The sequence below is a fragment of the Pseudorca crassidens genome, chromosome 1, assembly GCF_039906515.1.
Source record: "Pseudorca crassidens isolate mPseCra1 chromosome 1, mPseCra1.hap1, whole genome shotgun sequence".
In the NCBI taxonomy this organism is placed as follows: domain Eukaryota; kingdom Metazoa; phylum Chordata; class Mammalia; order Artiodactyla; family Delphinidae; genus Pseudorca; species Pseudorca crassidens.
This window is the reverse complement of record NC_090296.1, coordinates 114407440-114423204: the sequence shown is the minus strand read 5'-3', so window position 1 is coordinate 114423204 and position 15765 is coordinate 114407440. Positions and strand designations below refer to the sequence as shown.

General features: G+C 49.1%; 1 protein-coding gene across 25 annotated transcripts in view; it reads left to right on the top strand.

Annotated features, from left to right (window-relative positions):
- The window catches only part of MEGF11 (multiple EGF like domains 11), a 430600-nt gene that overhangs the window by 60586 nt on the left and 354249 nt on the right, over positions 1-15765 (top strand). The window contains exon 1 of one of the 25 annotated variants that reach the window (XM_067751108.1): positions 7606-8218. The exons of the other annotated variants lie outside the window; for them this stretch is intronic. The gene's annotated coding sequence lies outside the window, so the exon portion shown is untranslated. Of the gene's footprint in view, positions 1-7605; positions 8219-15765 lie in introns of those variants that run through there. 25 annotated transcript variants of the gene reach the window in all.

The following is a 15765-nucleotide window of genomic DNA, read 5'->3' as shown; positions in this document are numbered from 1 at the left end:
CTTACAACTTCAAAACCGCCGTGACAGCCTCAGGAGCAGGGACCTGGTCAAAAATGGACTCAGTACCTAGTGCCATCCCTGGCGCATAGGTGGGCTAAAGATATGTTGTTATCCTGAACTAGGATAGTCCTCGTCCTTGATGTGAGACCCTGATGCCTGCTTGTAACTCTCCCTGACTTTTGGGGCAGAGGTGGGATCTGGCAGCCAATTATCGGGTGGGCTGTGAGATGTGGGAGCCTTGGCAGCTTTGAGACCCAGGCAGGGTTTTGTTAGGAGGATCCAGGCTTTGCTGGATTTTAGAGACTGTCAGCGTTCTGAGTACCTGGAGGGTCTTGGGGAGTGGTGGGGTGAAGTGCTCTTGAGGTGCCCTCAGAGGTTAGAGAAATGAGGAGGATGATCCGGCCACTGAGACACCTGGGTTGGTGAAGTCATTTAATACAAAGTTTCTATTTTCCCTCCTGGTGGTGTCTCTGGATTTGTGACATATTTGGGCATTTGAATTGTTTTAATCAGCTCCCTACTTTTGGTCCCCAACTTGATCTCCCCTCCCCATCATGTTCAGCAGAAGGGATATAAGAAGAGGAAATCTTCAAAAAACAGGAGACTCTGAAATGGGTTTTCAGGGAGACAGTGGCACCCCCTTTCCTGCTTTGTGCAGAGTAGGAGCCGAGAGGTGTCTGTGGGGGAGGACAAGGCAATGACATCACCGGATCCTGAGTTCCGAAGGTGGGAAGGGCAGAGAGGGCCTGGTTCTGGGCCAGGAATTGCTCTGGGGCTCCCCGGTGGAGGCTCTGTGTCTTTCTGGGTAATTTCCACCTTTAATTTCTCAGCGTTTTATGAACAGAGAGTAAATCAGGATCCCACCCTGACTGCCTCATGTAAAGAATTAATAAACCGGAGATTTATGGGGCAATGGCAGAGGAAGGCAGTGGAAAGGGAGAATGAAACGAGACTTGGTTCCCAAGGGGCAGGGGCTGGCTCCCGGGTCTCCCTCCACTGTGGAGTGTCTGCTGAGGGCAGCTGCTGGGATCCTTGTCCTTCAGGGCTTGGTGGCCAGGCTGAGCTCTGGCCTGTGTTTTCTACTTAGGATTGACAGGCCCACAGTCGAGGAGACGGAACCATCCCTGGATCTGTGTAGCTTGACAGTCTGGCATCTAATCTTCAGAGGGGCATATAGATACAGGCTCTGGGCTTGGACTCAGTCTAGAGTCTAGAGGGGGAGAGATGCAAGTTCACATTCTCTCTGTGAAGTTGCAAGTAACAGAAAAGCAGGACGTTGGGGCTTACACAACAAGAACCCAGGTCCTTTCCACCTCTCTGGCTGCTCTCCTCAGCATGTTGGCTCATCCTCGTGCTGGCGCCTCATGGTGGTGAGATGGCTGCTGTAGTTCCAGTCATCACATTCATAAACGATAATGTTCAGTGGAAGAAGGAGTTGCCCATCTCTTGTTGGGCATTTCCTTTTATAAGCGAGGAAACTTTCCCCAGAAGCCCTCCAGCAGGCCAGAATTGGGTCAAGTGCTCTTTCCTAAATCAGTCACCAGCAAAAGGAAAGGAATTACTGTGATTGGCTTAGAGTAATGAAGTTCCACTTGGGTTATGCTTCCCTGAGTCATGGTGGAGAGGAGGGGGCACCTGGACAAAAGTCAGGCGCTCTGGGAATGAGGAGGTTGGCATGGCTGCTGGGTAGGCACTTACTGCAGTGACTTTGGGTAATTTGTTTTAGCTTGCTAAGCCTTAGTAAAGTGATAATAATAATAATAGTACTTGTTTTACAGTGTTGTGAGGATTAAATGTGATAATGCATGCTGAGTGCATAGCAGGGTGCCTGGCGTGCAGTATGTGTTAAGTTAGGTGTTAGTAATAGTAGCAGTTGAGTGAAGTCTAGGCCCCTGATTACCCTGTTTGGGTGTCAGCGCTGTGTCAGATGAAGGTGGTGTTGTCTCCTCCAGAGTCACAGCTGCCTTTGTGAACACTCCTGCTGCTTTATTATGGTCGTAACCCCATGGCATCCTTGATGGCAGCGTGGACTAGGTTCCTCCCCTCACCTGTGTCTTTGGTGAAGTTAGTTAACCTTTCTGAGCCTCAGTTTCCTCATCTGTAAAATGGTGATACTGTTACCTCATCACGTAGTCAGGTGGGTTCAGTGAATGAGGCGGGAAGTACGGCAAATAGCGGGCATAAGCCCTACACACTCCAGACCTCAGTGAAACTCCCTGGTCTTCCTCTCCCTCCTGAATGCTCATTTCAGAGGCGAGAGGTCTAAGGATCAGGGTCCCTTCCCTTGGGGGTGATAAGGTGAAGCAGGCTGTATTAGTTAGCATCCAGGTCCCCAAGGGATTGGGGTGCCAGGCCGGAGACAAGGCCAAAGCCCAGGATTTTAGAGGGGCCCAAAGGCCAGGGGCAAAGGGAAGGGCAGAGCTCAGATGGCGTGAGGCTGCCCAGAGCTCCCTGGGGACTTTAGATGCTGCGTCTCTGACCGCACGGCTAATTCTAGCTCCCACCATCTGCCTTGACCAGGGCTGGTCCAGCTGCAGGTAAAGGGCTCCTGATCACGGGTGACCAGGACTGGGGTGGGGAAGGGGACAAAGGCAAAGGAATAAGCCAACGGGCTGGGAAATTGCTGGGGTTGCTGGAGATGGTCTCTACAGCCTACGGGTCTTGGTGCCTCCAGGCTGGCTGCCCCTGGGCCATCCTTGACTCTTAAGACCTGCCACTGAGGTGAGTTCAGCTCTGCAGGCTCCTGACCAGAGACTGTCAGCTGAGGCAGCTTAGCAGAGTGGTTCTGAGCAGGGCCTCCAGATGCCCCCTGCCTGGATTCAAAGCTCAGCTCTGTCACTCATCATCTGGGTCATGTGGGCCAGATCCCCTCATCTCTGTGTGCCTCAGTTTGCCCAGCTGTAAAATGGGATGTAAAACAGAACCTACTCCTAGGGTTATCATGGGAATTGTATGTCGGTAAACACCCAGCACGGGGCCTGGCACACGATAAGTGCTCAATGATGATTAATTGTTATTTTTTGAGGATGATAAACAATTGCGTTCCAGCTTTCACAAAGCAGATCGTACTTACTCGTACTTGCTCTTCCATGGCCCAAGGCCTCGCTACTGAGGAGGAGAAGGTGGAGAGGAAGATGGAAAAACCCTGCTTCATTAGTGATTAAGTATCAGTACAGCTGCCCAAAGGGTCCGTGAAACTGCCAGAGAAGCTGGTGTGACCACAAAAGTGTCCAGGGCTGGAGGATTAGCAAGGAAGGGACGGGTGGCAGCTTGAATCAGCAGCTCAATTCCTGGCACAGGAGAGGGTTGGAGCATCTGTTCCTGTAGAGTGCTCAGGGGCAGCCCATGCAGGAAAAACAACCCCCATCCCTCCTCCAAAGGGAAGCCTTGCGGGGCCCTGACATTATTTGGGAGCCTGGAGGGCCAGGCCCAGTTTGGGCCTCATGTACCTTCTTGGCATTTCTCACAACTCCTGTTCTGACCCAGCCATTATCTAGAGGCCTTACCACGCACCATAATAGTCCCCCACTCCCCTGGCAGATTATGTTTGTGCACCTTCTGTCACCCAGGACTTTGCACACACCTAGCAGGGCTCATCTGCAGCGTACCTCTTCATACGGCTTTCACTTGGCCTGGCTTCTGATGTCTGAAAATCCCTGCTCTGGGGACTGGCAGGCATCTGGGTACATAATAGGGCTCTTGTGTGCCTGTGGGTCTTATGTAGCTCGGTGTTCCCCAACTGTGTTCTACGGAACATTAGCTCTACAGAGTGCTCTGTAAAGGCTCTGACAAGTCCTGCAGGAAAAGGACTTGATTGTTTTGTTTGGTCCTTTGTTAAACGTATTTAACCATGGGATCTTAGTTTCTTTCTTTCTTTCTTTCTTTATTCTTTATTTATTTATTTAATCCTTTATTATATTTATATAATCCTTTATTTATTTATTCTTTGGCTGTGCCGTGCAGCATGTGGGATCTTAGTTCCCCGAGCAGGGATTGAACCTGCGCCCCTTGCATTGAGAGCATGGAGTCTTAACCACTGGACCAGCAGGGAAGTCCCCGTAGAACCCTTTTAACATTCCAAGGGAATGATGTTGGTGGGACCCACTCTGGGCAACAGTGATGTAGAAAAGAGAGCGTGTGACAAGGAGCGGGGACGCCACCTCTCTGTTCTCAGAGAGGCGGGTCCACACAAGCTGAGTGATTCGGCAAGCCAGCCCCCCTCTCTGGCCTTCAGTTTCTTCAGCTTTAAAATAAGACTGGTGATGATCAAGCCTCTTACTTGACTTACATAGTACAGTGTTTTGTGTTGTTTTTTAAAACTCTTTACAGTAGAAAATTTCAAATAGATCCCCAAGGAGAGAGAACAGTATAGTGCATCTGCATGTCCACATCGCCCTGCTTCAGCAGTAATTTGCATTTCGCCTATCTTGTTTCATCTATGCCCCCCACTAACTTTTTATAAAGATGATTTTGAAGATGATATAAAATTTAAGTCTGTGAAAGTGCTTTGCCATCTTCAAAGTGCTATACAAAGGTAAGACATCTATCATTACTATTATTAGGTTTATTATTTCTTATTTCTAAAGTTCAAAGTGCTACATAAACATAAGGCATCTGTCATCATTATTATTATGCTTGTAATTTCTTATTACTACCCAGTCATATCACCAAAAATGCCTAATCATGTGGATATTTATGGAACTCCACTTGTAAGAAGCTGGGGTGAGCCTAGATGGGGGGTAAAGCTTAAAATCCAACCCTGCTGCCTGGGGGGCTTACAATCTAGTGGACAGGTGAGACAGATGGAAGATCCAGAAAACAGCCTGGCAATACCTGGTGGTGCCTAGGCAGTGCCAGACGGGGGAATCGACAATTCTGGAGCAATTCAGGGAAGGAAAGGACAGAAGGCCAGGGGATGTCTAGCTAGAGCCTTTTCCTCATTGGAGAGGTTTTCCTGTCCCGGCGAGTTTGGGAGTTTGGCTGGGCCTGGAGGCAGCTGGAGGGATAAGATGTCCTTTCCGGGACACAGTCATCTAAGCGCCCAGTGATTTGATGGTTCTGAAGGAGGACGGACTATAGGCCTTTGTAAGTGATGCTAATTTGCCTGTCTCCCAGGAGATAAAGATGCTATTGTCACCTTCCACCGGAATGGGGCCTAGGCACCCCTGCAACTTTCAGATAGAACTTGATGTATCCTCAAAACAGAACTTGGTAATAAACAAATGGATGAATGAACAAACCAACCCCAAGTAACCCAGACCTTTCTTGAGGCTAGCTCCTTGTCCAATGACAATGTCTCCCGCTTCTAATCACCTCAATCCAGTTCCCCATTCCGCCCGGCTCCCTGTTCCTGACCTGGGGCCATTGACCTCACTGCCGACGCTGCCCATCTCTCTCCACGGTCTGGGCTTTGCCAAGGGCCCTCTGCCTCGAGGACCCTTGCCGGCCCTCTTCCTTCCCTGAGGCAGAGACTCAGAGATTCAGAGTGTGCAGCCTTGGCAGGACCACCAAAGCTATCATCGCTCTGAATCGTCTACATAGAAGATGGAATCTCAGAATCAGAGTGGAACTCGTGGGGGAACAAACAACTCTCTGTTGGCTGCAGATGCATTTGGCTCGAGTTTTGCTTTTAAACCGTGTGAGCCAAGAGAGGATTTCACATAAAAATATGTATTTCCAATTTCCTTTGAATAATTAGAAGATCTGCAACTCCTGGCCCGCATTCCTGCCTGGCCAACAGTGGAGAAAGCTGAGTGGTGGCTTCCTGTCCAGCTGGGGTGCCTGCTGTCTGGGTCGCCATGGTCCCCTGGGAGTCTCGGACTCACTGACGTTTCTGGCTGGGTGCTGATGGGCATTCAGGGTGGGGACCACACCACAGAGAGCTCCCCACCACAGAGAGCTCCTGTTGTATGTGAAGCCACAAGGCCAGATAACCCCAGAGCTGTTTCTGCCTGACTTGCTTATGTCTGGCCATGACGATCTTGCCATGATTTGACCAAGAACATCTCCCTGAGTGATGTACTGGGGTCCTGGCAGGAAACAGGTAGCACACCCAAGCTGGGTAATTTGATGAGAACTTAATAAAGGGGCTGTTTACATAGGTGTGGGCGGAATTTAGGAAAACCAGCAAAGGACAGTGCAGCACCCTGAGGCTGGTAACCGTGAGAGCCTTTAGCACGCCCGCGGCCCACGGGGACTTGGAGAGGGGACTGTGTACAGAGGGCTGCCTGACAAGAGCGTGGCTTTCCGGAAGGCGTGCAGCCAAATCACAGTGATCCTGTTCCCGCTCCTCCTCCTCTCCAGTTTCCTGCTGGCTGCCCCATCGGGTGAGCCCAATGGATCATTGGGGAACCCAGAGATCAAGGGAGCCTCTGATGCCATCCGTACCTGTCAGCCTCCTGGGGCCCAAAGTAGAGGGAGACGTGTGCGGAGAAGATCTACAGGAACTCATGGAAAATATCCAGCACAGGCAGTGTTACGCTAAGTTGACAAATCTGGATCCCTCAGCTCGCTGTAGTAGGAGGTGGTTCAGTCTGTGTGGCCTAATCGTGGGGAGCAGTCCCCTCTGTGGGTGTAGGGGGGTGCTATTCCTGGCGTCTGAGGAGCTCCTTCCCTGCAGGCTCACCTGGCCTGGTTTCCATCCTGTCCTCTCCAGGGTGTGTGTCTTTGTGCACAAGCGAGTGGGTGGGCACCCCCTCCACCAGCCACCCCCTTCTCTGGAGCTCCGTGGGTTTCCGCAAGTGGCTCTAAAGGGAAGCCCAGAGGAGCAGGTCTGGTTGTCTGTGAGGGCTCCGTGGCTGGGGCGGGGGACAGCCCACCGGTAAGCCCTCGGGCAGTGCAGCATCTCTTACTGACTCTATTACCTGCATACCCTCTGTGTGCGGCGTTTTCTGAGGAGCTTTCCTGCTGTGCTATGATTTAAAGAGCTCCCTCGCCCCAGATTGCCTTCCACACTAGCCTGCCTTAGATTTTGAGATTCTGCCAGCTTCCCAGCCTCAGAGAGTGTTACAGCTTGATGACCTTCTTGTCCTCTCATTGGGCAGAGGGCAGACTGAGACCCAGAGAGGGCAAGTGACCGGTCCAAGGTCAGAGGGTGATGTAGGGCTAGAGCAGGAAAAGGAATCTGGACTAGCTCCTGGCCTTGGGTTGCCTCCATGCCAGTTACTCTGGTGGGTGTTTTGGGGGGAGCAGGGGCAGTCCCAGAGGCTGGGTGGTGGAGCCCAGGGGGTCTTAGGAGGGGGAATCTGAAGCATAAAGGGATCGGCTGCCTAGCTGGGCCAGGGTTACCCTTCCCTGGGGGCCTCAGGCAGAATGGGGATGAAGAAATAGAAGCTAAGAGCCGTTTCAGAGCACGTCCCAGACAGCAGAGCCTGGACCGTATCCATGGAACGAACGGGGAGGAAAGACACACTCTGCTTTCTCCCTTCCCCTCTCCCCCTCTGCCCTCTCTTCCGGGAGATGTTGAGAAGCAGGGAAGAGCTCGAAATGTGAGGCCAGATGGGGAGAAGCAGGCCCCCGGGGGGGTGGTGGGCACAGGAAAGAGGAAGGAGTCCCCGGAGGAGGAGGCCTGACTCCTGTTCTCCCACTTTGCCGATGTGATCTCGGGGACAGATCATCTAAAGTGCCGGGCTTTTGTTTTCACTCATACAAAATGAGGAAAACAATGCCTGATGGGATTGCTGTAGGATTTATTTTTATTAATAGCCAATATTAATAATGTCAAGAAAAAAAACTATCATTTATTGAGACTTTGTGGCAGGCACTGGGCACAGCAATTTCTGTGCAGGATCTCGTTTAAGCCTCACAGCAACTCCACGAGGAAACTGAGGCTCGAGATGATTCTCAGGTGAGCAGCAGACTAGGGGATTGAGGTGACAGTGTTGGAAGACGTTCTCCATAAATTGCAAACCCCGACATGTTTTCTGTGGACCTAAGAAAAGCTATCCTACCAGCATCAATATTACTCTCCTTGGGCTGTGGACATCCTTGGAGATGGGTGGACGCTTCTTCCACAGTGAGGTTTTTTCAGAGGTCTTTATGGACCTGTGTGTTTTCCCTCCTCTTGCCATCTCCCTGGGAATCTTGCCCAGGTGACAATTTTCTGAAGGAGGAAAAGAGCCCGGCAAATGGGAAAAACAATCTTCTGACTTAACCGCCCCCTGCTACCTGTGCTCTCAGCAGAGCCTGGAGGCCTGGAGGGCTGAAGGGCTGCCTCTGGGTAAGTGTGTGAGTGTGTATGTGTGGGACAGCATTGGATGTGTGTGTGTGAACGCCTGTGTGTGATTGTGGGCCCGCGTGAGTGGTAAGCGTATGCATGTGTGTTTATGTGAGTCTGAGGAAGACTGAGCATGAACGTGTATGGGAGTGAACGTGTGGTATGAGCAGGTTTGCGTGTGCATGAGGGTGTGTGTATGTCTGACTGTATGTGTTTGCTGACGGTGTGTACTTCAGTGTGTGTGACCATATGTGCATGTGTGTTGCAAATGTATGTCTGTGTTGTGAGTGTATATAGGTTAGTGTATTGTGTGAATGCGTGTGTGTGTGTGTGTGTGTCTGTGACTGTGTATGCATGTGAGCTATTTATGGAGTGGGGTGTTGTAAGTGTGTGGGACCGCGTGTGGGTGTGTGCTTGCAGATGTATGCCTGGTGTGAGTGGGCGTGAACCAGATATGACTGGATGAGTCAAGCCCCTGGGGTCCCTGCCTCCAAAGGGCAGTCGTTAGGGAAGTATTATAATGACTCAAACCTGGTGGAGGACCCTGGTGGGGTGCAGAGTGGCATCACCCGCTGAGCGCTGGTCCCCCACCTCCTCCCTGGGGCTCCTAATGCCACGTTGCCCACTGCACAGCTCCCTCAGCCATCACCTTTCCTGGGAGAGCGCTGGCTTTTGGTGCCGTTCTTAGGTAATGTGGAGTGTGGATGGTGGGCAAGCATACTGAAGAGGCCTCTCTTTGGGGCAGGGCTGCTCGCTGCCTCTCCCCCACGATGGGAAATGGGTCCTGCAGGCTGGGCCTTGGCACTCCTCCCTAATGCGCACTTGGTAGAGGTGCTGGGCTGTGACCAAGTGTGAATCCATGCCAGGCCACTCGCCTCAGCCGGGAGAGCAGATGGCAGGGCCGGGCTTCTCCGGCGGGTTGCTCTGCCATCCGGGGCCTCTCCCTGCCAGACACCTGCCTCCTTGTCTCAGCGTCTCGAGGATGGCCAGAGAACGCTGCCATGTTCTTTCTTGCACTTATATCCTTTAGCACTTGAATGACCAAGACCCTTCCCCATGCGGGAAGAACTAGGGGGCTAGTTCTTAGGCTAGGGGAAGAACTGTACACCTCCGGGAGAAATGGGTGCTTAGAGGTGAGATGAATATGAATTTTGTAAGACTTGCCCATCACTACACCAAGCAGTGAGATTCGCTCATCCAGCTTGGGAAATATTCTAGCTAATCCTTGTATAGCACTTATATTATGACAGGTACTTTATATGTATGAACTCATTTTATCTACTCAATAGCCTTATGAGGTGGATAATGTTATTATCCCCTCATTTTATAGATGACAAAAACCAAGACTCAGAGACGTTCAATAACTTGTCCAAGGTCACACAGCTGGTAACAGGCAGAGCCGGGATTTGATACTAAGGGGTCTCACTCTAGAAACTGCTCTTAACTGCTACACTATTTTCTATCTCAAAGTAGCAAGCTCTCCTGTCGTTGATTGAATTATAATTTGATGCTTTTTAGTATATTCACAGAGTTGTGCAACCGTCACCACAATCAGTTTGTGTCGTGATCACTGCAGTTACCCCCCAGACAAACCCAATACTCATCCGTAGTCACTCCTCATTCTTCCTCCCCCCAACCCTGGCAACTACTAATCTATTTTATGTGTCTGTGGAGTTGCCTGTTCCGAGCAGTTCATATAAATGGAGTCATACAGTATGTGGTCTTCTGTGACTGGCTTCTTTCACTTAGCATAAAGCTCCAAGGTTCATCCTCATTATAGCATGAACTAGTATTTCCTTCCTTTTATTGTGGAATAATATTCCAGCATATGGATAGATTGCATTTTATGTATTCATCCATTGGTTGATAGATACTTGGGTTGTTTCTGCCTTTTGGCTACTATGCATAATGCTCCTGTGAAGTCTGTGTACACATTTTTGCATGGATGTGTTTTCATTTTTGTTGGGTATATATGTAGGAGTGGAATTGCTGGGTCATATGGTAACTTTACGTTTAACATTTTAGGAACAGCCAGACTGATTTCCAAAGTGGCTGCACCATTTTACATTCCCCCCAGCAGTGTATCAGGGTTCCGGTTTCTCCATGTACTTGTCAACACATGTTCTTTTCTGTTCTTTTCGAACAGAACAGTGCCTGTCTTGTTGGGTGTGAGGTGATATCTCTTTATGGCTTTGATTTGCATTTCCCTAATGATTAGTGATGTTGAGCATCTTTCATGTGCGTATTGGCCATTTGTATATCTTCTTTGGAGAAATGTCAGATCCTTTGCCCATTTTTAAATTGGGTTCCAACAAGTTTGTTGAAGGAAAGAATGGAGTGAGTGAGTGAGATCCTGGGATGTCAGGATGAGTGACTCAGTCCTTGCCCTCAAGGAGCTCACAGCCCAGACTAGAGACACACACAGAATTGAGGAATTAGATGGATATGGTGAGTGCTTGAACAGCAGTAGGTGCGAGAGCCTGGGTCAAGGAAGGAAAGCTTCCTGGAGGAGAATGGGAATGAGGAAAGGTTGTTCAGGTGGAAGGACTTGCTCTGGGAGGGGGAGGTACAGGTGTAGGTGGGGAGCAGCTGGGAAATAAAGGGCAGGGGGAAGGGTGAGGCAGGTGGGTCCAGGTATCTGGAAGGTTGTTTTGGATCCAGGGAGAAACAACCAGGAGAGGCACCTGCGTGGTTGAGGGTATGGAGTGGCGGAAGCTTAACATGGCTTTAAATTTGCCATCCAAACCCTGCTTGTCCTTAAGCCCTCCTAACAGAATTGCTGAAGCTGCTGCTGTGGTACTGAGTGGGTCCTTTTATGTTTTAGTAATTATCCTGTCACCCACCAAAAATAATTTCATCCCGGGAAGAAGGAAGGTTGGGTGGTATTGAAAACTGCTGCCGCGTAAGTGCAAGTGGCCTAATTGGGATTCATAAATCTACTTTTTAACAAGCACAATTAGGAATACTTATTGCAGGCCGGCTTGAGGAAATTAGGAGAGTGCAGTGAGCAGGAGCATCTTTTTGTGTGGTTTTATTTAATGGGGTGAAAGACTTGGTTTGATCCTGGCATCTCAATTAGTCATGAGGGGAGCAAGTCTCAAAAGTGGAACTTTACCCCAAAGTTTAATTCTGAGTAGGTTATTAAGCAACGCTATCATGGCATGAGGGGTCTTCTAGATTGTACTTTGGGGGGGAAATGGCAAATCCCGTAAGTTTGGGAAAAGATAAGGGAAATCTCCCACAACTAAGACTAATAAGATGGACAAACACTCAGTGTTCTATCCACCCTCCCCCACCCTCCCCTACCCTCCCCCCTCCACACATACTTTTTTGGTTTTCGGTTCACTCAGCTAGGCCAAGGGCATGGGGTGGGCAGTGGTCTGGCGGTGGAGGGAAGGTTAAACTGAGGCTCATGATGCTTGTGAAATCATGAGATCTGGAGGTATCAGGGGAATGGAGGGTACAAGCAGCAGTGATTGATGGAAGGAGAGACCCTTGTGGGCGAGAATAATCTGGAAAGCTTTCAGGGGAGAAGCAGGATTGAGCTGGGGCTGGGAGGACGGGCAGGGTTTAGGAGTGTGGAAGGGAAAGGGGAGCCCTGGAACCGCTGTGAGGCCCTGACCCAGGCAGCCAGGAGAGGTGCCAGGAGGGAGGCAGGCAGATCTGTCAGTGGTGATGGAGTGATGCTGTGTTGGGACCCGGGTGGAGAGGGCTGGACACGAGCTGGGAGGCCTTGGGGCTAGTCCTGGTCCTGCCACTATGTCACTGTAGAACTGAGGCAGGCGCCTTGCCCTCTGTGGATCTTGGTGTCATCTTGAACGCTCTCTAAGGGTCTTTCCAGCCTTGACACTTGACACAGCGAAGACTCTGGCCATCTGTAGAGTTGGGGGAGCTGTAGGAGAGACCTAGAGGGTGAGGCTGAGAAGGGATGGTGGTGTCATTGCCTAAGGTAGACAGAGGATGCTCCAGTGAATTCCCAGGGTGGAAATACATGACACAGTATGAGTGGATTGACCCTTTGGGGGATGTAGAGTGAAGAGGAACATCTGATGACCCTCACATGTGTGCGGCCAGAGCACTCATGGGTCTGGTCAACTCAGGAAATCCCCACAGAGAGAAAGGATTTCCAATTGCTTCTAGATAAAAAGGAATGAAACGAATGAATGGATGGATGAGAGCATGACGGGCTTTGTGCCTGGTGTAAAGGAAAGATCCCTGCTTTGCACACAGGCAGGCTTGGGTCCGATCTCCATTTGGCCCTCACAGGTTGTGTGTTGTTGGACGTGTTACTTAACCTTTCTGAACTGAGGTGTTTGATCTGCAAAATGGAGATTTAATAATACTTACGTCATAATCTTGTTATAATAATCAAATGAAAGAAAATAAAGTGCCTGGCACACAGTAGGTGGTTAACTGTGCTGGTTCGCTTCTCTCTTTCCTACTCCTCACCTACTTCCCTGATGTGTACCTCTTTCCATTTGGAAATTTGGGATTCTTACACCTGCTTTGCTTCCAGCTAGGGTCTTGTTGGGGCCCTAAGGAGGCATAACACATGTGTAAAAAGTACTTTGTAAACTGTCCTTTGCAACCATAAAGGAGAAATTCTTGTTTTTGCGAGACCATTTGAAGTGGTAGCTAGGGTCATGATGGAGGGGAAGAAAGGGAGGGATGGTAATTGGAGTCTCAGAGCTGGGAGGTTGTCAGCTGCACCCTAGTAACTCTGAGGGCCAAAAGGCAGGGGAACTTTGCAAAGCCTGGCCGGGGCTACCCAGAGGGGGTGTTGTTTCCATAGTGGTCTGAGCTTTAGGTGTAGCCCAGCCCTTTTGTTGGCCAGGTGAGGAGATCTGGAAGACCTGAATTCTAGAGGGACCTGGGTTCTCAGGAGAAGCTCCTTTGACCTTGAAGGGTGGAATCAAATACAACAGCAGGACCAGAAGACAAATCGGAGTTGCACTGGTTGGGATAAAGATGGGAACTAAGTTACTCCTTTACGGTTGGAAAGTACAGATGTTTTCACACCCACCATCTCATAGGTAATACGTGTGTTGTGTGTCATTATTCCTGTATGAGAATTTACAGGCGAAGAAACGGAGGCTCAGAGAAGTGAAGGGACTTGCCCAAGGCTAGAGGGTTTGTTACGTGGTGAAGCTGAAATGCTAGCCTGTGTTTGTCTGCCTTCAGAGCTTGTTAGGAGTCAACTTGAAATAGTAACGACATCTTTTTCTTTACAGTTGTAAAACATATTGAATCCTCCCAAGACTGCTTTTAAAAACTTTTTAATATGAAATAATTTTAGGCTCATGTAGACGCTGCAAAAATAATAGTTCTCGGGTACTCTTCACCTGGCTTCCCCCAGTGATAACGTCTTACATAATCATAGTATCACTATAAGTCGGAACGCTAGGACTTGACATTACCACCATTCTAGTAACTAAACTAAAGATCTTGTTTGGATTTCAGCAGTTCTTACAAGAATACACATTGTACCTGTGTGTGTGTATCTTTGAATTTTGTCATATTTATAAAGTTGTGAAACCACTACCACAATCAGTATACAGAACTGTTCAATCACCCCCCAAAACTCCCTTGTACTACCCTTTTATAGTCCTACCCTTCCTTCCCTGCTCCCCTGGTGACCACTGGTCTCGTTTCCATCACTCTAATTTTGTCATTTTGAGAATGTCATATAAATGGAATCACACAGTATGTAACCTTTTGAGATGGGCTTTTTTTCACTCTGGATAATTCTCTGGAGGTTCATCCAGGTTGTTGTGTGGTTCAATTTGTTCCTTTTTATTGCCGAGTAGTATCCCGTGGTGTGTTATTTTCCTAGGGCTGCCTTAACAAAGTACCACAGACAGTGTGGCTTAAAACAACAGAAATGTATTTTCTCATAGTTCTGGAGGCCAGAAGTTTGAAATCAAGGTGTCAGCAGAGCCATGCCCCCTCAGAAGGCCCTAGGGAAGAATCTTTCCTTGCTTCTTCCTAGATTCTGCCGGCTGTCAGCGACCCTTGGTGTTCCTGGCTTGTAGGTACATACTCCGTTATCGCATGGTCTTCTCATAAGGACACCAGTTGTTGGATTTAGGACCCCCTTAGTCCAGTATGACCTCATCTTAACTAATTACATTTGTAAAGACCATAGTTTCAAATAAGGTCATATTCTGAGGTTCTGGGTGAACGTGAATTTGGAGGACACGATTCAAGCTTGTACACATGGTGTGGGTATGCTACAGTGTGTTTAATCAATCACACATTGACTGGGTTGTTTCCAGGTTTTGACTGCTACAAATGAAACTGCTATAAGCCTTCTCATGTAGGATTTTGTGTGAATGTAAGTTTTTATTTCCCTGGGTTAGGCACCCAAGAGTGCAATCGCTGGGTCATGCGATTGTTGCATGTTTCGCTTTTTAAGAAACTGCCAGACTGCTTTCCAGAGTGTCTGCACCGTTTAAAATTCCTCCAGCAATGCACGAGTGATCCAGCTTTTCGACATCCTTGCCAACATTTGTTTTTTTTTTTGTGGTACGCGGGCCTCTCACTGTTGTGGCCTCTCCCGTCGAGGAGCACAGGCTCCAGACACGCAGGCTCAGCGGCCATGGCTCACGGGCCCAGCCGCTCCGCGGCATGTGGGACCTTCCTGGACCGGGGCACAAACCCGTGTCCCCTGCATCGGCAGGCGGATTCTTAACCACTGCACCACCAGGGAAGCCCTCTTCTAAAAGGTTTTACATTCTACATTTAAGTCTACACTTTCTGTGTTAAAATATGTATCTTTATATCTCTCTATAGACTTATTTATACCTATATCGATATATCTAGATAAGGTTTAGGTCAAGGTTCACTTTTTTGCCCATGGATTTCACATTGTTCTGATACCATATGTTGAAAAGTCTATCCTTTTCTGTCCCAGCACTTTTAAGCTTCAAGGTGGTGGGATAAACAGGCCCTTTAGAATGATTTCGCTGCTGAGGAAGTTACGCTGAAATTTATCAACAGAGTGGGAACTAATATCTAGGTTTCCACGGTCTAAGGACTTCCCCATTTTAAAGATGAGAAAACTGAGGCTAGTTAGTGGCAAAACAGGCCCTGGCTTCGCACCGGGAACCACCTTTTATAAAGCAAGCAGACAGGCAAGCAAACAATAAAAAACAAGCAGTTCGACACTTTGGCGATAGAACCTATGACCCCTGCCTTAGACCCTGGGACCCCCGTAGAGCTCCGTCCAGCAGGGAGGAGTGTTAGGCTGTCAGCAGGGTTCTTAGAAGTTGGTCCTAAATGGAAATGAGGTACAGGTGCAGATTCCAGGGATTCCCTCCTGTTCCACTTTGAGAGCATCTTGACTGCTGCTGAAGAGCTGGTGCGCTGGCAGTGTTTGGGAACTATTGTTGTGACCCTGAGAGCAGGCTTTTAGCTTAATTGAACTGAGTATCTTAAAATGGCAACTCATCAGTCAGCTTTCGTTTTGTTCCTTTCTTTTAATTGTATTTTCCTCTAGGGATTAACCAAATCAATGTAAATGCTGGGTGATTCTGATTTTTTCCCCATCT